The 23,449-nt window shown below is 33.1% G+C and overlaps 1 long non-coding RNA gene across 1 annotated transcript in view; it reads right to left on the reverse strand.

The window, feature by feature from the left end:
* The window catches only part of LOC111087860, a 63,384-nt gene that overhangs the window by 23,090 nt on the left and 16,845 nt on the right, over nt 1–23,449 (reverse strand). The window contains exon 2 of the long non-coding RNA XR_002612485.1: nt 13,596–13,754. This is a non-coding gene — a long non-coding RNA (uncharacterized LOC111087860). The remainder of the gene's footprint in view (nt 1–13,595; nt 13,755–23,449) is intronic.

Here is a 23,449-nt window from a genome sequence, read left to right on the forward strand (position 1 = left end):
GAAAACAAAGAGAGTGAGGACCATTATTAATATGGTTCAGGAAAACAACGAGAGTGAGAACCATTATTAACATTGTTCTGGAAAACAACGAGAATGAGGACCATTATTAACATTGTTCTGGAAAACAACGAGAGAGAGGACCATTATTAACATTGTTCTGGAAAATAACGAGAGTGAGAACCATTATTAACATTGTTCTGGAAAACAACGAGAGTGAGAACCATTATTAACATTGTTCTGGAAAACAACGAGAGAGAGGACCATTATTAACATTGTTCTGGAAAACAACGAGAGTGAGGACCATTATTAACATTGTTCTGGAAAATAACGAGAGTGAGGACCATTATTAACATTGTTTTGGAAAACAATGAGATTGAGAACCATTATTAACATTGTTTTGGAAAACAATGAGAGTGAGAACCATTATTAACATTGTTCTGGAAAACAACGAGAGGGAGAACCATTATTAACATTGTTCAGGAAAACAACGAGAGTGAGGACCATTATTAACATTGTTCGGGAAAACAACGAGAGTGAGAACCATTATTACCTAGCTGTTTGAAATCCATACACATCAAGTAGTTTACAAATTCTCAAAGTGTGGTGCACCAGGGTTTTTCAGGTGGTCCACGGGCTGGTCCAAAATTAAAGTCACTGACGCACATCGCCAGAATAAGTGGGGTAGGACCGATAGGTTGTCCGAGTGGTCTTTTTCCCCGCCGAAATGGTCCGAGAACGAGAAAGTTTGAAAACCTCTGGTTTAGAAAATGCCATGCCAAACATACCACATGATTGTATATGTGACAATAGTAAAACAGCCTATCACTTTCAAAACGACATTTGACAGATGAACCTTTGTATTGGTTTATTAGGGTGTGATTTTATGCTGCAATATATTTTTTATTTTTATTAACAGTAAATACTGTCTATAAACATTATAACTAACATGCTATGATTATGAATTACCTGTATTTCACCTGGTGATTCGTTTAGCTGTACACATAAATAATCATTACACGTTACTTACAGATTTACTTCTGGGTTTCTACTGTTTGGAAAATAATACAAAACAAGTTATGTTTTACTTCCATATGTAACTAAGGTATTATATTCACATGGATTAGCTATACGTAGTGTACGGTTGATGAGGTCAAAAGGCTTAACTCTACGAGTTAACATACATACCTAAAACAATTTGCAAGTCCTGAGTGAATAAAAATGAGCAATGGACTACACGTTTAAATATTTAAATAATAATATGCATAAAACATCATGCAAACCATACTGTAAGGAAAACTGGAACTATTTGAAAAGGCGACAAAACGTTAAATCTTTGAGGATAAAGTATTCTAACATATAGACAATTTTCTCCGCGACTTTAGTATGCTTTCAAGAACAAAAGCTGTTGGAAATTTCTTTGAAATTACTATTACAGTAAACTTTAACGCAACCAAATAAATAGAAAAAAAATTCATTCAAATAAATTAACTATGAGTAGAATTCTCTCCACCACCTAACATGTAAATTATCATCTCATCCTTACCAATTATTAACTACAGCCTCAGTCAGTATAATCAAGCACATTTTTCGTGAAAAGCAAATAACTCAGCTTTTAAACTACTGATTTAATCTCACAATAAACTTGACACCAAAATGAACATATTTAAATATCCTCGTTTATACCTGCAGCCAGATAGTATTGTATTATTGTCTTTAAGCCTCATTGTCTATCAATATTGTTAGGCAAAGTTAGAGACCCCCCCCCCCCCGATAGCTCATCTTTAAGCTTGAAAGATCTTATATCGCCAAAATTCGAAGTTCAATTCTTGTTTGGCAGAACACGGGGAACCCATTTTGCAGCCTTTTGTTTCAAACAAGACAGAAAACACCATTTGCGCGAGGTCGAATTTTCTATATTTCAATATGTTAATAATATTATATACATTCATGATAATTTCATGACTACAACCTTACACGCATTCATCTCTACAAACCACTAAAATATGTCGTGATCTTCAGTAACATGCTTACTTTATCATTGAAAGTTTCTTTAATTTTTACAGTACAATGTTGAGACTAGAACAGCCCAAAACTTGAAGCACAAACTAATTCTGATTAAGAAGCAACCGCATTTATTGAAAATCTTTTTAATTAAACATAAATGTTTCATTGTTCCAAATCTTAATCATTCCATAAATATTCAACTATGACAAATAAAACTAATAGCTTGTTATGATATTTCTCCAGTTTTAACTGTTGTTCGATAAATTATTACTATTTAAAAAAGCAAAACATACAAGTGCAAATAGCATTATACTACAGGTGTTTAGGTTTACTGTTTTAATAACAATTTATCAGAAAGACAGGTTGTTACTGATAGTTATTAAACGGTATTCCAAAAATACATTTAGTAATACGACATAACTGTTATTACTATTAACCTAGGTAGGTAGTTATTCTTTAAAATCGATAATATTCTAAATAGTAAATTATCTTCCATAATAAAGCCATTATTATTATTTATGCAAAAACAGTAAATGTATGTAGGAATGATTTTGTTTGTTTGTTTATAAGCCCAAAGATACACAACGGGCTATCTGTGCTGTGCCCACCAAGAGTATCGAAACCCGGTTTTTAGAGTTATAATTATTCAGACTTACCGCTTAGCCAATGGGGTGCTTTAGGAATGCTACACACTTTTTATTCAAAATAGCCCATTGCACAACTAGGTTTATTATTTGGCTGTACTTGCATATTAGCTTCCACTTGCTAAATACTACCATAATCAATTGCACAATTCCTTGATCAATATTGATTTCATTAAATTTTGCTGATGTATCTTTGATCCTTGGGAGCCTGAAACAATGAACCACTTAGATATTTGATTCCAACAAACATTATTCTGAGTATTCTGAAATACTTGAACAAACGTAACGATCTTATATAGAACTGTTTTAGAAACTAAGACGACTTTGAAATGGAATTATTCAAAAGATAATTACAATTAAATGTAAAAGACACACAACTTTATAACATTATATACTATGTATGAAGCTTTTATTTAGACATTTTTCTAACTTAAGTAGATTTCAAAATCATCAATAAAAAACACATGTAATCGCATGTATGTTTAGTCTAGTTTGTTACATCTCTCCTTTGTTATTAATTTTATTAAACCAGATGAAAATACATGCTTCACTATATATATAAAAATAAAACAAAAACATATACACGTATTTAATGTGTACGTAATAACTGTATTACTATTTTTTCATAAAGCTTTAAAACAACTAAAAACTAACAGCTATAAGGATGTTATTGTAATATCTTAATTAAGAATACAGTTTTAAACACTCAAAATCGCCCTTACTGATGTTAAATTTGTTCGTTGTAGGTTTAGGAGTCATTAAGAATGTTACAAAATTTAATTTATATGGATCCTTAGGTGATCGTGTGTTTGATCACTCAAAACAAGTGTATAAGAAGAATGTGACTTCACAGCGCTCTAGGTAACTATTGAAGAATGAAAGTTTCTTACGTTACTCAAAATCTTCAAAAGGTGTTAATACGAACACCAAATAACACCATAACTATGACACAGGTGTTAATTACAAAAAGTTCCGTGTTTACCTTTACGAGTTTGCATTTTACATGAAAAAGGACATTCTAATTTAAGCCTCTCTGCCATTTTAATTTGGTCTCGTATATTTCTTACTATACGATAAAAAATATCATTTCAATAAGGAGCTTTTCTTACAAACATTTTTTTAGTAGTAATAGTAAACAGCGGGAAATGATGACCAGTTCGTCTCTTGTTTAAGTGACGAAGGTTTCATTTTAAAATACTGAACCCTAAACTCTCAGCAGCTTCTATAATAAATGAATAAAACGTTCCTTTTATTTGAAGTATAAAATGTCAAAATATTTCAACATGATTCATGGAGTGAATCGAGAGCAAGTCTTAGTTATACCTTTGAAGAAACTGTTGATATGCTGCGTTACCTAATAGTGATTTCAAACAGTGAGAAATACTATTGGAAAAAAATACCGAATTAAAACGGCTATTCTTCAAGTAAAAAAAAAAAGCAGTTTTGATTTTCATTACTTGAAAGGATTTCAACGCTATTGATCACTAAGGCAGCCTACTGTACAAAGCTTTGAGAACAGGAGTTTTAAAGAGCAGGTATATAATTAGCAAAACAGACACGTGACGACAGGGCATTACGTATTTGAGTACAGTTGTAAGCATAAAAGCCGTTTAGAACATGGGGGTTTCAGACACTATTGGAACAAAAACAGTTATATTCATTACAGAACTGCAGAATACAGTGAAGTATATTTTCACACCAAAAACGTAGTGCACAAACAACAAACATTTGTAATTGAAAATTATGCATATAAAAAAATGAGGATTGTTTGCATTGGTATAACTGCACAGATCCAAGCTAGAAAAACTCATTTGTTATCCCAATGTACCAGGTAAGATGTATGTAACACTTATTAATTTCACTTGTTGAAAACGCTTAGGGTCGTTTCAAACTAGATTGAAGACCTAACATTATACGTATGTATTCAAGTCATTTCATTTATGCTTTCCACATATCTTCATTACTGTACAATAAAACTAAAACATTATCGTTTGAAGGAAGCATACTCTATTTCCAATATACAGGGTGGGCAACTGCGAATCCCCAATAAAGATACGAAGATGCTAATACTATTGTGTTTCGTGTGATCTTTTATGTTGACTTCTAGGTCGCATTGATAACGGTATAGGACAAATAAACATTTGTAACGTTAGACTGATTCAACAGCCATGTAAATACAGCTTAATTAACCACAATATGTTAACATTCGCAACATTAAACTGATTCAATGATCATGCATATACAGCTCAACTAACAAGATATTGACATTTGTAACATTAAAATGATTCGATTGTCACACAAATAAAACTTAACTACGAAAATGTTAACATTTGCAACATTAGACTGACTCAGTGATCATACAAATACAACTTAACTGTGAAGATGTTATTGTTTGAAGTTATGCACAAAGCTATACAATGGGCTATCTGTGCTCTGCCCACCACGGGTATCGAAACCTGGTTTCTAGTGTTGTAAGTCCGCAAACATACAGCTGTGCTATTGGGGAGCGTGAAGGTGTTATTTGTAGTTTCGTTTTCAGTTACTGGGGGATTCGCTATGGCCAATCATCCTGTGTTAAAAATTTATCTTAGATGTATAACTGCATATCAGAATATAATTCTTATCAAGAAATAGTATATGTTTTTTTTTCACTTTCCTTAAAATGAGTTAGAAGTGAAACATAAAGTCTTTTTTATGAAAAAAATATTATTTCATAATTCATTCCATTTATAAAATGTATAAAAATAAACCATTGCTTAATGTTTTACATTTTATTCAAACAGAAAGATATGGGATTCCTATTACATTAAACATTAAAAAAGCGAAGGAATATTAATGGCTTGTGAAAGGTGCCAGATTTTCATACGGAAACATTATTTGCAAGAAAAACCTAAATCTATAACATATCTTGAAGGTACCGCTAAGCCTAATACCTTATATATACATCTTTAGAATTATAATGTTTTCTTCAATTATGCAAAAGTATTTCACGTTTTAAGTTACTTATACGTTTATATTTCTATTTTTCTCAGCAAGAGCAAATACTATACTGTATTTTATCAGGTACTGTTATCTGTTATACTATAAACTTCTAGTTTTCTCAGTAAACAGTTATATACAATGGGTTATCTGCATGCTCTCCATCGCGGGGAGTAGAACCTCGGATTTTAGCATCTTACCGCTATAAGTTATTCAATTCACTTCGTACAAACTATTTTAAGTTACATAAATTATTATTTCTTGAAATAATATACCATGTGAAATAATAATTCCACAAGCCAAGTAATTTTATTCGCTAAGCGCGAAACAGCAAAAATCAATAGCTTTTTTTTCCCACAAAGACACTAACAATTTGTCTCAAAATGTTAATCCTACAGTATTTCCATAAAACAAATCACCTTAACATACATTTTCATTTCATTTATTTTATTAATTACAGGTTAAAACGCGATATTTAGTAACAGTACATTTTTTATTCCTGTTCTTTAATACCATGTTTTTTACTTTTCAACCAACATAGTTTCCGGCCATGTTTGAGTTATTGTGTAACTCACGGTTGACTTTTAACGGAGAGTCTGCGTTGATAAAGATCAGCTCAGAGACGACACCTATAAGTCTGCTTGAATCAAATAATTATTAATAATCATAACTTGCGTCAAAACGAAAACGTATTGGTAACTCTTAATAGTTTTATTTATATTGTTAATATACTTATGTATTTACCATACGCACGTAATCTGAGAAAAATAAACCTACTAGTAAAACAAAAATCCAACCCATTTCAAGTGATATTTGAAACAAGATAATCTTTTTATTTTTAACTTCAAAAGATTATAATTTATACATATAAAATCAAAATAATAAATCAGTTTATTAGGGTTGAATTTAAATGGTTATTTCTACACGCGCATGTTTCTTACTGAAACCATTGGCGACAGACCAGCAAAGAACGTACATACGACAAGTTAAAGAAAAATCTGAAGGCACTTATAGATAATACCGTATGTATTCACTGAAATCGTTTCAGTAACAGCGCCCTTACTGTATCCAGACAGCACGATGTTGGATTACGAGTCGCAAGGACACGCCAATTCTGTTTTCTTTCTTTTTTAACAGCAGTCATAGGAATCAAAAGCACAGTCAAAAGAGAAATCAATGGGGAGGAATCACAACTACAACAGCAGGCACAAAGTTACAGATTTCGATCTCACCTACCTAGTTGTTGCTAGGTGTTTGCGTCCCCGTATTCCCGTCACCAGTTACCAAGACACACCTCAAAAATATCTGTCGATCTCAGCGGGCTAGTTTAACCCTAAAATTCCCCTCACCAGTACACAATAAGGCTTAGAGAGTCGTACGAGGGCAGACAGGAAGCATGGCGCACACTCCACGTACACATAGGCACACACCGACTATAAGATGACGTACTCGTATGATTTTATGCGCGATTTTAAACCAACCAATCAGCTGCAGTAGAGCTTCAAGAAAGGTCATTATTGATGGAAACATGTCTAAGAAGGTTGGGCATCTCGTGAGAAGCGCGCGCAGTATTTCTTGTATCCTTATTTCTTAGAAGACAGTTGAAATGATGGTGGAGGCGAGCAACCAACCAGTAAAGGGATTTCTTACTTATAGTTTTAACATGATGGAACAAAAAAATGCATAGCTTTTTTTCTCTTCAAATAAATAATACGGTTACCAGTACATTACTGACGTTATTAAACGAAGCTTTACGAAAACTATTATAAAGCATGGAGCAACTTAATTTCAATTAAACTGCACTGTCTATAAAATATCAGTTCAACCTGAGTTTTGTTCTAAGTTAAAAAATAAAATGTATGTCGAGACAGTCTTATTACAAAAAATCATTTCAGATATAAATTCATTTAGCCTCATTTCCATCATATGACCAGATATTACATAGACACTTTATAATTTGATAATAAAACACTACACAAAATCCTTAACACTAACTATATTCTTCTTTATAATCGCGCATAAGTTCTTGGAATTACATCTGCCCAGCCAATTTACTTTTAATAATAATAATAAAAAACCACGGATATGAAATTATTTTATTGCAACAGTTACCTAGCAGAAACTAGGTGGTAAAGGGTTATTTTACATTTCCAATTACAAATGGCAAAAAAAAAGGAAAACCTAAACTCAACCACTGGAAACAACCTTTTTTTTTTACATAATTATTCGTATTTGCTAAATATCTATACTTTTCCTTTTTTAACACTTGCTTTTTTATTTTTAAAGTATAAAAACATATTTTAATAAAAAAAAGTCCTTAAGCAGTTTCAGGTCATGGTACTTAGGGAAGCTTATATAGCAAAAAGAAAGTTTAATCAGTTTGTTTTAAGCATACTGTTTTGCTAAGTATTAGTAGTTACGATACATTCTAAGTTTTAATGATCATAAATGTTTCGAAGGTTAAAAACGAGTATGTGCTTTTAGTTTTAGCTGAATATGTTACGTTGCATCTGTGACTGTAAGAGTGCGTTTTCGTAGTTAGCAAATCAGGAATTCGCATTTATTATAAGTCAAAACAAACATGTAAAATCTAATTACTTCAACTTGTATAAAATACGCCAGTAATATTGACATTTACATTATTTTTATTTTGTAGCGTTTCAGATAAGATCTAATTTTCTTATCAAGGTGTTAGATGCCCCCATCAGCACACTTGACCTTGATCTCCCGACCCCCGAACCCCTTTCTTAGTGGGGTAATCAAGCGCACGGTGTTTAGTGGCTGTATTTCAAAGTGATCCGTTGGTAAACTATAACCACGAAATTAAATCTGTCTGCAGCAAAATTTGAAAATTATGTCTAACGTTATTCATGTATCGCCGGTTTTGATACAGCGTACAGTCAAAGTAAAAGTAACGATAAGCTGACACCGAAAACAAAACAGAAGACCATAAAACTAAATGCACATTTTGTGTCTTACACTTAACGAAACAAGAATTTTTTTAATATGTAGTACTTCCTCATCTATGGAGACTTCAGAAAAACACATATTCATTATTCTATCAAAATTAAATTGATCTACATATAGCTGGGAGAACGAACAACAAAGTTATATAAATGTAAACGAACAAAATCCTGGTATGTGGATTATATGGATAAGGTATGGAATGGTGCATTATATTGCATGTTTTTCGTATCACGAAACTTGAAAGTAACGTTTTGTCAATACCGAGATTGTTAATTTACGTTTATGGACTTAACAACAGCTTCTCGAATCTGAAGTCGTCACTAAGACTATATTTTAGTCTACGTAAGGCTAAAATATTTTTGATACGCAGTTCCTTCTCTTCAAGAAATTTGACCATACAGATTAGAACTCAAACCTAGCAGTAAGTTCAATACCATGAAGCTCTTAAGAACTCTTCTATTCTCGTAGTTATAAAATTATCGGTGTACTTAGAAATAAATACGTTTATCAATAAAATTACAGCTATACAAAAATGTCTTTGTGAAAAAGGTATCAGTTCAATCTCAACGATCGTATAACTAGTTCAAGATAAGATTCTTAAAATAGCTCATCTTTAAAGATTCGTTCAACACTCTTTAAGAACTTAATTTTCTGTTAGAGAAAAACCGTCCTAAACATTTCAATGTGCGTTGTAAAGTAAAAAAAAAATGTCGTATCAGTGCTTTCTATGTCACTGTGTCAGGGTACCAAATATTCCCAGCCCCGATGTATTCTCGCAAAATCAGAGTTACCACCCATTTTTTCTAATAACCATAAAATCACACATAAGTAACTTGTACATTTCAAATTTTCAAAACTAACTTTACCAATAACATTTTCCACTTGAGAAGGATTAAAATCCTATATAGGCAACCAATCACAAACTGTGAATGAAAATATCTATAGTCTATTTTCACTTCGCAACATCATTTACAAACGCATGCCTCTTTAATAAAGTCCAAATTGTGATATACTTCACTAAACTTGTGTAGCAAGAGCCAAAACAGTTTTTTTCAAATTTTAAATATAAAAATCTTTAACTAATTTCACTTTTCTCCATAGTTATCATTTTCATATGCACAATCAACAAATTTTATTATTTGTCAGTTACTAACACATTCCCAAGTAAAAGCAACCAGTACACGTATAAGCAACCCTTCTTGACACACTGTCTACCTTGACCATAGAGATAGTCTAATCAAAATAAGGTTTAACAATATCTTTAATACTACTTCTAAATAGTCCATTACCTGTTATACTACAAGCTGATGGAGACAAATTTTTTAAAGATTAAACTAAGCAGTGTGATGACACTGGGGGGTTCCCCTTATTACGTGCTCGATTCAACCTAAATGTTGACATTAGCTTTGGAGTAGAAGCATCTTGTGGTCAAAAAGTACTGGATTTTATACTGTAGTATATTTTCCTGTGAATTATGTGTCATAATGGACAGAGCTGACTAACTGATCTACAGGATTAATGTGTCTGTACACATGCAAGTACAAATGGCTATAAAAACCAGATTATCATTCACTTATCGCACATGCGTGTTCCACCATGTTTCACTTGAATTTAACTGATAAATACAACTCATGACCGACTGGTGGAGTGCATCTTCACATATTCAGTGTATTTTAAATGCGAATGGGTGCATTCCCACGTTTGAATACAGTAAGAATACAATACCCTTTCCAAAACATTTTGTGGTTGATTAATGTAATATTTCTTGGCAGAATGTATACAGAATTGTTAATATTCCAAAACAGAGAGTTTTTTCTAAGATACAAGTAATGTGTTTCATGTTTATTTCTGTTAGCTGGTAGTCCACTTCTTGCAAGAACTGTTTAGCTAAATACATTTACATACTTACAAGGTTTAATAAAGTTTATCAAATGTATAATTCTGCGGATGTTTTGAGCTAAAACAGATAAAGATGTGATACACAGCTTCTGATTGGATATTACTGAATTAAACTATACTCTTACATGACACAATGAAAATCCGCTATGGCTTTTCTGGGAGTTATATAATTCAAAGCATCACAGACAAAAAAACTGCTACCACAATCTGTGCTTACAGCATATCTTAAGATGTTTATGGAATCGTCTCTTCCAGGAATTCAAATCAGACCTTTTCTTTAAAAGGCGTTGAACAAACCCCGCTTACTCCTCCTAGACTAAACTAACATAATGCCTCGTTGGTGAAGAGCGTTCCTCACCCCGAATTTTGACGTTATTAATATTGTATATTCCTAATTTTCTATACTTTCTTTTTTTATTGCTATGCTCTTTTAAATTATACATAATGTACTGTACCACGTTCAGATGTTACAAAAATACAGTACGAAATACTCCAATAATGTGGAGCATACGACGAAGCACTTCTAATGAAGCTAGCTATATTATCATATTGTTATTCATATAACCGAAGAAATTTATATGTATATTAATGTATATTATGTTGGCTTTATCATTTGCTTGATCACATTCAATCGATAACTAATATTCGTCATAATATTTCACGGATTATCATTATATATATATTTAACTTGCAACAGGAACAAATATTTATGAAGCATTCGCAGACTATAAATCATAAAAAGCTGTACAACTAAACATCTGTTTCCAGTATAATGAGAATTAAGTCACGTAATAAGTATACGTTTGACCAAAACTGGTCTTCTTGAAATGTAACCATATGCGTACGCCAATCCAACATAACATTTGCTAATATATTTATTCAACTTATACAAAACGTCTTTTGCACGTCTGTTTACACGAAATATGGAGTCAAGTTAATGTTAATACAATTCCTCCCCTTCCGTGGTCGACAGATGAACTAGCCACAACATCTACAGCCATTATTAACACACAAATACAGACTTCCACAAGTAAAGCGTGGTGATTTGCCTTGAAAATATATTGAGTGGGATGTTTTAACACCAAAATAAAATCATTACTACAGTTAAACAGAACTTGAAAAAAAAAAAAACCAACATATAAATATATAACAAATCAAGAAATTTCCTTACGTACAAAAACTTCTCTAACGTTTAACTGTAGTACACAAGAAAGGTTATTAAACAGTTAGCAATCTATATTCATTCAATTGTTCCGAATGGCAATGCTTCTGGATTACTTTTTATGAAATTAATATAGGTTGTAAGGTTAACAGTGATTGGTCTAAAAATTAAATAACTGGAATCATAGTAACGTCATAGTGGCAGCCATCTTTGTAGTGATAATTATTCTCTTTTTGTAAAGCTGCTTAACGTGTCAGAAATAACATAATGATATCAACTTTACAAATACATTAATAACATCATTCATAGTCTCAACACATCTGACCACAAAAATCAAGGATGAAACGATCTGTTGTCAAAGCGATTTTGCATACAGCCTTATATTCAAGTAAGCCTATAATATACCCATCAAGTTTTCATGCATTTCGTTCCACTGTAATAACTTGAAGAAACAATAGGTCAGTTCACCACGTGGTTTGTTGTGTTTTCATCTTTAGTTGACCTTACCTATGCCAATAGTACAGCCATATGTAATATATAATAGGGTCTCAGCACTTGCCTACCTAGTGATATATCCAGTCTTTTTACATGTAAATAAAGTTATTATTTTCACAATTAGTAAACCAAAAACTCTTTATATACAATCTATGTATATAACGAACTTCTCGTCAGATGCTCATATGTTCTGTTTAACTCGGTCGCCCAATATTTCTAGATGATATGTCAATAGGTGGGATATAAAATTTCCAATTACAACAAATGTTTAACATCCAATAAAATTTGTATTGCTTTTTGTTTTAAGTTTAAGACTAATTCAATGACAAAACTAATTTACTCTACGTTTTTTTTCTTTCAGCAACATTAAATACTTTAATCACAATTAATGAATCTTTAAACTCGCTGTTTGAAGAAAATCCTTCGGATCAAGTTCCAAATACAAACAACACACCAGCTAAATTACCTTCTGCCATTCACTCCTTGCCACAAACACATGTATGAAGTATTCCAACCTTAAAATTAACAGAATCATTTCCGATCTTGTTTAGTTTCTTTTATGGCTAAAAAGTCAGTACCTATTTTGTTTGAAAACATTTCCTAAGTCATATATTTCAGGGAAGGAAAGAAAAACCGAATAGAAACAAGAACATTTTTAAAGGTGTCATTATACAACATCTTTATTACCTAATATATAAGTGTGGCCCGACTTCAAAAGATGTATAAGAAGTAACTGTAAAATGTTGATCAAACAAATATATGAAAGTTTATACGCAAACACTTAATAATTAGACTGGAAAAAAGGCGAGTTACTGACATACATGTAGCCTTATAAGTCTTTATATATATTATTAACTCGAAACGATAATACAATCGTGAATTTCAATGCTATATGCAGTTGCTAGAATTTCATCAAGTAAATCTGTATGTTTTTTTTTCTTCTGAAAATTGTTTAAAGCAACAACAAGAACTATTTGCGATATTCATCCCTAATTCAAGTAACAGACTGATACTCAACGGAACACACCGTCAACTCTTTGGCTACTCTAACTGGATAGCGAAGTTTGACCGTTACTCTTATAACGCATCTACGGACCCAGAGTGCGAAACGCATCTACGGTAACAGAACGCGATCCATGATCCCTCAAATTCACAGACCTGCAGGCTAGCCAGTAGACTACGCTAGGCTGGGGAGGGGAGGGGGGAGTCAATAACGTTATTTTAAAACACAAAACAAACAGTTTGTTCGTAATTAAGCACAAAGCCACACAATGAGCTATCTGTGCTCTGCCCACCAAGGGTATCGAAACCCGGTTTCTAGCGTTGTAAGTCCGCAGACATACCGCTGTGCTACCACTGGGGGGGGGGGCACAAAACGAACAGTCAGATACAAACGTATATCATGTTTTAACACAAAACGTACAGAAACAAATACTCCTACATACCTAATAATTTCTACAAGTTTGTTGATTTTAACAGCATGTACATAACTGTTTTGGAAAACTTTCGCCACTGATTCAGAAGCAACACAAATTGCTCGGAATTTCTCAGATCTACAAAAACTGTCTTGGACTCATTCTTCCCACCAATAACGTCAATGCAATCTGAAATGAAGAAAGAGAAATGTTTTACTTTCAACAGTAACAAAAAATAGTAAATACAATATAAAAATGAAGCTCATCACAAATAAAAAAGCTAGTATTTATTTGTGTGTTATATTTGAGCAATAAAGTATTCTCAATCCTTTACCGAGATTACTGATTTCATTTTTTCCGAATACCGGTATAATCTTTATCCTGCAGGTTACCAGTAAAAACGGTTCATTTCCACAACACTTTCATCTTTCCTCAATCCATTGTTTCTACAAGCACGCAACGTACAGACATACGAACGTACTTGCAAATATATAGACAGATACTGAGTTTGCTATATACGCTGTAGTACCTCGGATAAACGTCTCATTTATCATTACGCCTTGCTCATTCAGTGCAATATTTTACCTATTAGTCCATATAATGCGAATTATTATAGAAAAAATAGTAAGTAAAGTTATTGCACTGAACACTGAATGAGCAAGGCATGATATAATTATTAAAAAAAATTCTACAAACTAAGGACTCACCAGGCTTAATTTGTTTTTTTAATAATAATTCACCATTATATGGACTAATAGGTAAAGTTATTACACTGAACACTGAATGACCAAGGCATAATATAATTATTTTAAAAAGTCTAAAAACTAAGGACTCACCAGGCTTAATTATAGTCCATATAATGGCGAATTATTAAAGAAAAAATCTAATTAAACCTGGTGAGTCCTTAGTTTTTAGGCTTTTTTAAAATAATTTTGTAGAGACTTACGATCCCGAGGGGATATTCCTAGTAGGAGAAGGATTAAGATATCAATTACATACGCCTTTACTGTTACTCACATTTAACATTTTTAAAGTTTTGACCAATACAAATACAGTTTCCGTTAGCGTTTGTAATATTATACGAATGCAATCTTGAATAACCGAATTTCCCGCCATTTTATGTAAGCACGCCTGTACTTTGTTTTTTACATACGAGCGTCTTATCTTACCCTTATGTCTAGTTCTTCCCAACTATGCGGGCATAATAATGGTATTTATTCCATAGGATTCATACTTTATTTAACTAAGATGCTTAAACAGGTTTTACGAAAAATCCTATTTGACTTGTATACTTTGTGTAAAATACATTTTCTAGGAAATCAACAAAGGAGTTTCACACGAACAAATATTCTGGGGCTATAGATTTATAATTTTACACGATTCTCATTTAAAAAGTTTAATCATATACGTCCGCTCTTCTTATATTTCGGTATTCTAGGTATAGAAACCGAATAACGAAATTTATCTATAATTTTAAAACCATTTCAAGATATTAGCATCTGATCTAGAAGAAAATGCGTTGTAAAACATCATCGACAAAACATTAAACAACATATAATATATCCGGATATACCTCAAGTAAACGTTTTACTTCGTACTTTTCACATACCTATCAGTATCTTATACAAAATATCAGAAGCATCGCTAGAAGGATTTGATATTTCAATTCTGAAAATTCTGTCAGAAAGTTAAAGGATTAAAGCTTGAGAAGGCACAGACATGGTTGGTGTGTCAATTTAGAAAAACTGGTGGAAAAATTAATGATGGGAAAATCGTTAGGATGTAAAGAGCCTATTTTCCATAACCAATATAGTGAAAGATTTTGTATGCAAAATCATATAGGTATTTTTTCAACGGTGGCCAGAGAAAATGGTAGGAAAAAAAAACATTTTGATTCTAGACAAAAGGCAAACTAGACGACAGATTAAAATTTTATGTTGATAATTTTGTTCCCTTACAATGTTTTTTGAAAGTCCATAACCTCTTCAAATATTCTGGTAAATTGTTAATATGTAGAATAACTAAATACAAGCTCTACAACAAGGTAGAAATTCTAACTAACTGTATAACGACACTTTTGTAAAAAAAATTGCAAACTCAAGGTTATAAACTAGATATTTGAATTGATAAGACTAAAGGGAAGGCACCCACCGTCTACTCGTGACTGTAACCTACTCTTATCGAATAGTGGGATTTCACCGTCCCACGGCAAGAAAGATACAAACTTGGTATCTTCGACTTTATAGTCCAGACATGTTAATCACTAGGCCAAGCCCGGACCCAGTATTATAAAACTACTTTTGATAAAGCGTACAAAGATGAAAGTATATAATTACAAGAAAACCTGAATATTCCAACTCTTTACCTGATTATCGAATATCTACGCTCAGTGATTAATTTTCGAAGTTATTCGAACTTAAAACTTTCTTTTTGTATGACTGAAATATTGACATATTTTAACATTTGTCAACATATATTCAAAACGCAAGTCTATTAAGCCAGTTGTGTGGGAGGTTTGTCGCCATTTTGGTCCAGTATTTGTGACTAACGGTCTGTTGATTATTGGCTCACTCATCGTGTTTCTACTCGCTTGTGGAAAATCATAGTATCTAATTGTAGGTTAGTTTTGTTTTGTTTTTTTCTGAAGTATTACTTAACATGTAAACGCGAACAAATACTGAATACAACGTCTAGGGTTCACGATATTAAATTGGTGTAGCTATATACACACAATGCAAATAATACATCAAAACATAATACTACATACAATGGAAATGTATCAACAACTCACATATATTTTAAGTTCTAAAGACAATCGTGGGTCCAGCATTTTACTGATTTTATACTGTGCAGAGATATACTAATGAGTAAATCAATATCGCTCAATGAAAGATTAAGAAACCTCGTTTCACGCAACTACTACATACACACACACACACCAAAAAAAGTAAAGTCTGTGGAGTTGACGGGAAATAAAAGAGGACTGACTGTTACGAGGACCAAAATATCAACGTCATCATAAGTCTAGACATACTTGCTCGTGTACAGACTTCCGCGTTATCAGAATACTGTGAATCATGGTGAAAAGGAAGCACCTGTAGGCCTAGTTCCAGTTTGTCCGCTCACACCACTTGGTACACGTCTATACAGCTACGCATATGAAAGGATAAGAGAGGGGGGGGGGGGATAGGGCTGTTTCAGAGACGCCAAACGCTACCGCTACCTCGGCTAAGCTTTATCACGAGGCCCTTCTCTTCAACTTACAGCGACCCCTACGAGAAGAGTAGCGATGCCACGAAATTATGCGGTCAGCACCCTTATATGCTGTAGACGACTGCCATGATGTACATGGTTGTTCCTTCGCGATTCCAGCGTTATAACTTATTATATGTAAATCTTGATTAACCTAACTTTAGAACGCACGTTGAATGTACATCATCAATATAACTTTAAAGTTTCTGTTATTAAAAGATTCAAAATAATCGCTCCAAGCCTTTACAGTTGGTTTTGGCGCCATCTTCAATACATGGCCTACTTATCATTACGAGACATGTAAATACCACTACAACTGTTCGTCGTATTCAAGGTCAATGTCAAGAAACACGCACGCGGATGGCGTTGGATTAGTATAAAGAACGATGCTTTGTGAGTTTAGTTAATATTGCGCTTGCGCAATAACAATTTCGTGACGTCCGCCAACCAAAACCACTGTGTCTACTAGGAATAAGAAATCTATCAACAGTATTTAATTACACCGTCGGGGGTAAAAGCACGAGCTACAGCAAGTTATTGAAACTCACCAATAACCAGAATTGTATTTTTACCACCTAAACTGATTTTATATTTAACATTTTAAAAATATGATGACAAGCAAATTTATAATCAGCTAAAAAAATAGTTAATTTGTGGGTGCACTCGTTTGTCGTAGCTGGTAACCGTGGTAGAGCTTAACAAGACACATATATAATAGATACCCAGATACTCTGCTACAAAGGTAGAGTCACGTGGAAAACATCTTGAACCTTACGCCCGTATTCTGAGAAAATGGAACATCACACACACACATTTGGAATTACTCACATAAAACAGCTGTCCAGGGACCCTTAATGTTTGACAATATGTAATGTTTATGGTTAAGTACACCTAGGTGCAACTGAAAGAGAGAGAGAAAAGACTTTATTGTTTGAAATACAATAAACTGACTGAAGCAAAACTGGCTTACTTTCATAAACAGTTAGGATAATCTACGATTTAATATAAACTTAGGAGAAATTATACAAACATTCGTGGAAGTATATTATTAAATTAGGGTAATTTTCAACGCAATGTCCCCCGGTGGGACAGCAGTATATTTACTGACTAACAACGCCAAAATCCGGGGTTGGATTTCCCGCGTTGGACACAGCAGATAGCCCATTGTGGCTTTGATCTGAAAACAAACAAACAAATTCAACACAAAATACTTTACAGTTATTTTATTTTCTACTCAAACATCCTATGCTTTTGAGAGAAAGATAACAATGTTCAAAAGCTAATACATTTACTCCTTCACAAGTCACGATTTCAAACAACTTGGTTTTACTTATGAAATCACGTGCTAAACATATTACTCTGTAACATTAAACCAAAGATTTTAAGCTCATTGCAAGTAACACAAAAACGTTGTGCGTTGTTTTTATTTTATTGATATATGTATATATATATACATATAACTACTCCCTGTCGCTTTCATATGATGTAAATATGAATCCTTTTAATAACGGAATTATATAACGTATTTCAAATTTATAGTTGTTTTATACATAACTTTTTGTACAAGTATTCCACAGTAAGTATTATGTGTCACAAAAGTGACAGATTTACAGATTCAAAATTCGAAAACAGCTAAAATGGGATAGAAAAAAATGCATCATTTACGCCACTGTTAAAGTGGCATCATCAGATTTACAGATTTTTTTTTTCTGTTGTTGTTTGAATATATTTTTGGATAGAATAAAATACAAGCATCTCTAGAACGTTTAAACTTTACGTTTTTTTCACAAAAATGTACATGTATTGCTTTAGTATTAAATTTACCTGATGCTCAACTCTGAAGTCGAGAATTATATAAACAAAACAACTCCAACCATAATGAAAATAAACGATACTTTTAAAGTCAACATGGATTGCAGAATGTTATTTATTATTGTACGTTTACTGTGGATCATCAGTTTTACTTCAGTCGTTTTGCGTGGCTTATGAAAAATAGCGTATATTTCTCGTGTTATTTTCAACGTTTCAGTACTATTCGTTTTACTAAAACAACTGCCATATTATTCAACAATAACAACAATTCACTTCTTACACGATGATGTAGGTCTGGTCTTGTTAGAGTATTAGCAAGAAAGAATATTTCTTGAAGTTATTTTATTGTCATGAATTATTTATATACAAAATAATACTGTCGAAAATGGCAAGTATTTAAAAACAAAAGTATTCTTATATACATAAATGTAAGGACGAATTCAAATACCTGTAAATTCCTCGTTTGGCAGAAGAGCAAATTTTCCGAAATCCCATCATTTCTGACAACTTACAATAACAAATTCTACTTTTCAGACAGGCAGTAGGGCGGATACACGCATGCGCGTTGTATTACAAATTAGTTTGACATCTTCTGCAATGATAATGTCATAGCTATGAACTCCAAGTTTTTGAAAAAAACAGTTCTAAAAGTACAAGAAACGTTGTTCTTTTTATAATTGTTGGGAAGGGCACTTGCTGTAAACTCTGAATTAAGGAAACAGTCCATAAAGTACAACTGTTTTGATTTTTTAATTTATACAAACAAAAAGAACACCACAGTACTGAAGTACTATATGTCTATTATCTTTGAAGAAACAGAAGCATTTTATGATATAAAGACATACACTTGTTCGTAAATTTCTTAACGCATATCAATGCGCTTTGTTAGTAAAGAAAATATACCACATAAGACCGTCTTAAAAGTAAATTACTGTACTAAAAAAAAGTATGACAAAAAACATCAAAACTACAACTGTGGAATTTTGTGTTCAAACTAACAGGAAAGTACGTATGACTTCAAAGGTCGGCCTGGCATGGCCGGGTGGTTAGGGCGATCGTCTCGCAATCTGAGGGTCGCGGGTTCGAATCCCCGTCACACCAACCATGCTCGCCCTTTCAGCCATGGGGGCGTTATAATGTGACGGTCAATCCCACTATTCGTTGGTAAAAGAGTACCCCAAGAGTTGGCGGTGGGTGGTGATGACTAGCTGCCTTTCCTCTCGTCTTACACTTCTAAATTAGGGACGGCTAGCGCAGATAGCCCTCGTGTAGCTTTGCGCGAAATTTAAAAAAAAAAAACTTCAAAGGAGCACAAAATTTTCTTCTTAACCCAGTATTCTCCATCTTCTAGGTTTGAAGGCGAATAAAGTAATTACTTATAACAGTATAAGGCCTAAGTTTAACACAGAATAAAGCGATGTTGTTTTTACTTTTCTTTCTTAACTGGTGAATAACACTTCATGTATCTAACACAAATACTGTTTCGCATAATATCAAAAGCTATATGCGTTTCTTTTTTAATGCGATCAAAAAAAAAAGGTTCAACACATTATACAGCCGAAGTATGCGCTTTGTTATTGATAGGCTATTCAAAACTATTTAAACGTTCAATTGTATTATTACTATATTTTTTTCAATAATCAAGATCATAAAAAAAGGCGAATACTGACCCCTTTTTTTTGCTGTTTCTACGCTTATAGAATGTCGTTCGCCGACTTCCAATAACAAAGCATATATATATATATATATGTATCTGACTTAACCAACTCCGTTGCCATGTCATTGGACTAAACAGTTGCCGCTTCGTTCACCAAGCTTTGATGTGACATATTTCTTCTACATCTGGTGAGTGTCGATAACTTGCCCAAGCTACAAGAACATGATTCGCAACCACAGCAATGCTGGATGACATCTGTGAATAATACACAGAGCTTGGTGCATAGCGGCTGACAAGGATATTTTCCCTTTGAGACTTCCCTAAAACAAAGTGGAACAACAACAACAAAAATCGTAACACAGCATTTGGTAATAAAAACCAAATACGTGTATTAAGGGTGTGTTTCTGAACAAAGAGATTCTCATAGCCAGCATTTGGGATATCTGATGTTCTTAAAGTGTTGTTTTTCTTATACGGTGTCTGTACAACTATCGTAACATGGCCAGGTGGTTAGGGCACTCGACTCGCACTATACGGGTATCGGGTTCGAATCCCCGTCCCACCAAACATGCTCGCCCTTTCAGCCGTGGAGGCGTTATAATGTGACGGTCAATCCCTCTATTCGTTGGTAAAAGAGCAGCCGAAGAGTTGGCGGTGGATGGTGGTGACTAGCGGCCTTATAATCTTACACTACTAAATTAGGGACGGATGGCGCAGACAGTCCTCGTGTAGCTTTGCGCGAAATTCAAAACAAACAAACAAACTATCGTAACTATCTGTATTGATACAAATATCCACCCTTATCGGCAACAGTTTTTTACATACACTGGTTTTTAGAATACACATATACATAGTGCTAAATGTTTGTTTGTTTGTAATTAAGCACAAAGCTACTCAATGGGCTATCTGTGCTCTGCCCAACACGGGTATCGAAACCCGGTTTCTAGCATTGCATGTCCGAAGACATGCCGCTGTGCCACTGGGAGACAGTGCTAAATGTTTGTTTGTTTGTAATTAAGCACAAAGCTACTCAATGGGCTATCTGTGCTCTGCCCAACACGGGTATCGAAACCCGGTTTCTAGCATTGCATGTCAGAAGACATGCCGCTGTGCCACTGGGAGACAGTGCTAAATGTTTTCGTATACTCAATGCCAATTCATCATTTCTAAACATGCGAAGCTTTAATAAGTAAACAAGACTAAACGTAGGAAACTATAACTAGTCTATGGTTTATAACTTGCTTTGCTCTCCAGTTTTGTGTGACGACAGTTAAACTACAACTATTGTTTCTCATATATATATTTGTTGTTCTAATACATTTACTTTAGATGAAACTACAGGTTCCATTTTTATTTCATAAAAGATGAATCATATTTAACATTAATGTATGAATGTGTGCGTGTGGTATACTTGTAGACTTACTTAAACAATTTACTCACACACACATATACAGTTCGTAACAAAACAATGGACAAGTTTAACATTGTGCAATGTGAAAAGGTTGTCTATTTAACGACTAAGAGTATATTCAACGTTACTATCGTCGCATTGTTCACATAATATAAAATAAAAGCCATATCCATATATACTAGTTTGTACACGTGTAAAAGAGTTACTTGTTCATACTAGAATTAGAAGTTAGTGCGATATATTCACTGGAAATTGACATAACTGTACGAAACATGTTTGGCTGATAATAATTATTGTTGTCTTGTAAATGGTAAAGAGTAGACTTACAAGAATATACTCCAATATTAATATTTTTAGACTATTTCTCGAAATTATAAAACTATAAAAACTTGTTTAAAAACTTTGAAGAAAGTAGTTTATTCAAAGAAGTGTGGTTGACAATCATCATAAACAACCATAGGTGCCAAGTACGTGCCTCTCCCCCTCGGGAGAAGTGCATAATATGTAGGCCTAATAAACTTTTTTACAAGTCAATTATATTGCCCCCCCCCCTCCGGGAAAAGCACATAATATGCAGGCCTAATAAACTTTTCACGTGTCAATTCTCTTACCTCCTCCCTTCTTAGGAAAAAATAAAATAAATTCGGCGCCTGAGTAAACAACAGACATATACATAGTAATATTTTATAATGGTAATTTCTTCATGATTATAACTGGTATAAACAACAGACATAGAGGACTTTTCAGGAACGTTATTATTATTATTTTATAGTTTTAGTGGAAAATATAAGGCTATAAAAACTTAGTATTTATACTTTGTAGAAAGAAATTATCCCTAGTGTAATTTTTACACTCACGTCTTTATACTCTTTCACTTCGAAGAGGAATCCTAAGCTATCCAGCTTTCTAAATAAACTAAAGAGAGAAATATAAAAACTACGTCTAGAGCACATACAGACTATCATTACGTCATTTGTTCTATTCTCTGCCCAATTGTGTTGAAGAAACTGTTCGAAAATGCAGATTATATGGGTTTTGTTATTAATAGAATCTAATAAGTTTTTTATATCAGGCCTAGTTTAAAATCGCAATTTTTATTGTTGTTTTTTCAAGTGACTTCTTGAAAGTGACTATAATAGATGCAAAAAAGATGAATTTAGTCCCTTTTTCTTTTAACCTGTCTATACGTTATTTGTCGATCCTATAGGAAATATGTAAGAGCCTGAACCACCTCATTACATCAAAACAAAAACGATAATATACGGAATCTTTGGCAGGAAGGTACGTAAGATTGCCTTTCTTGCATGTTGCTATAGAGCTCCAAACACATACACACAAGACAAAAAATGACAAGTGGTTTGTTCTACATTTCACAACTTTTAAAAATCATTCTAGCCAGGAGTTTATTTCCAAGCTACACAAATCCAAGTGTTAGTCTGGGTATTGTAGATCGATCCACATAATGATATCTGCATAATTTGAACAAAACATTGAAGTACAGCTACAAGTGTTTGAAATATGTTACTTTTACGGTTCGTATCTCGAACGTGGCTATGACAATCAAACTGTTCTACTGCTATCACACTCACATAATATTTATATTTTTATACATCTTTTAACCGAAAAGAAATTATTCTGATGTTGCACGAAAAGTTATAGCGTAATTGGAAATATCTTTAAACAAATATGTATATATATATATATATTTACTTGGAAACACAGTGCGGAAAGATAAAAAAAAAAACACATTGC

This window comes from Limulus polyphemus, unplaced genomic scaffold (genome assembly GCF_000517525.1).
Source record: "Limulus polyphemus unplaced genomic scaffold, Limulus_polyphemus-2.1.2 Scaffold78, whole genome shotgun sequence".
Taxonomy (NCBI): Eukaryota; Metazoa; Arthropoda; class Merostomata; order Xiphosura; family Limulidae; genus Limulus; species Limulus polyphemus.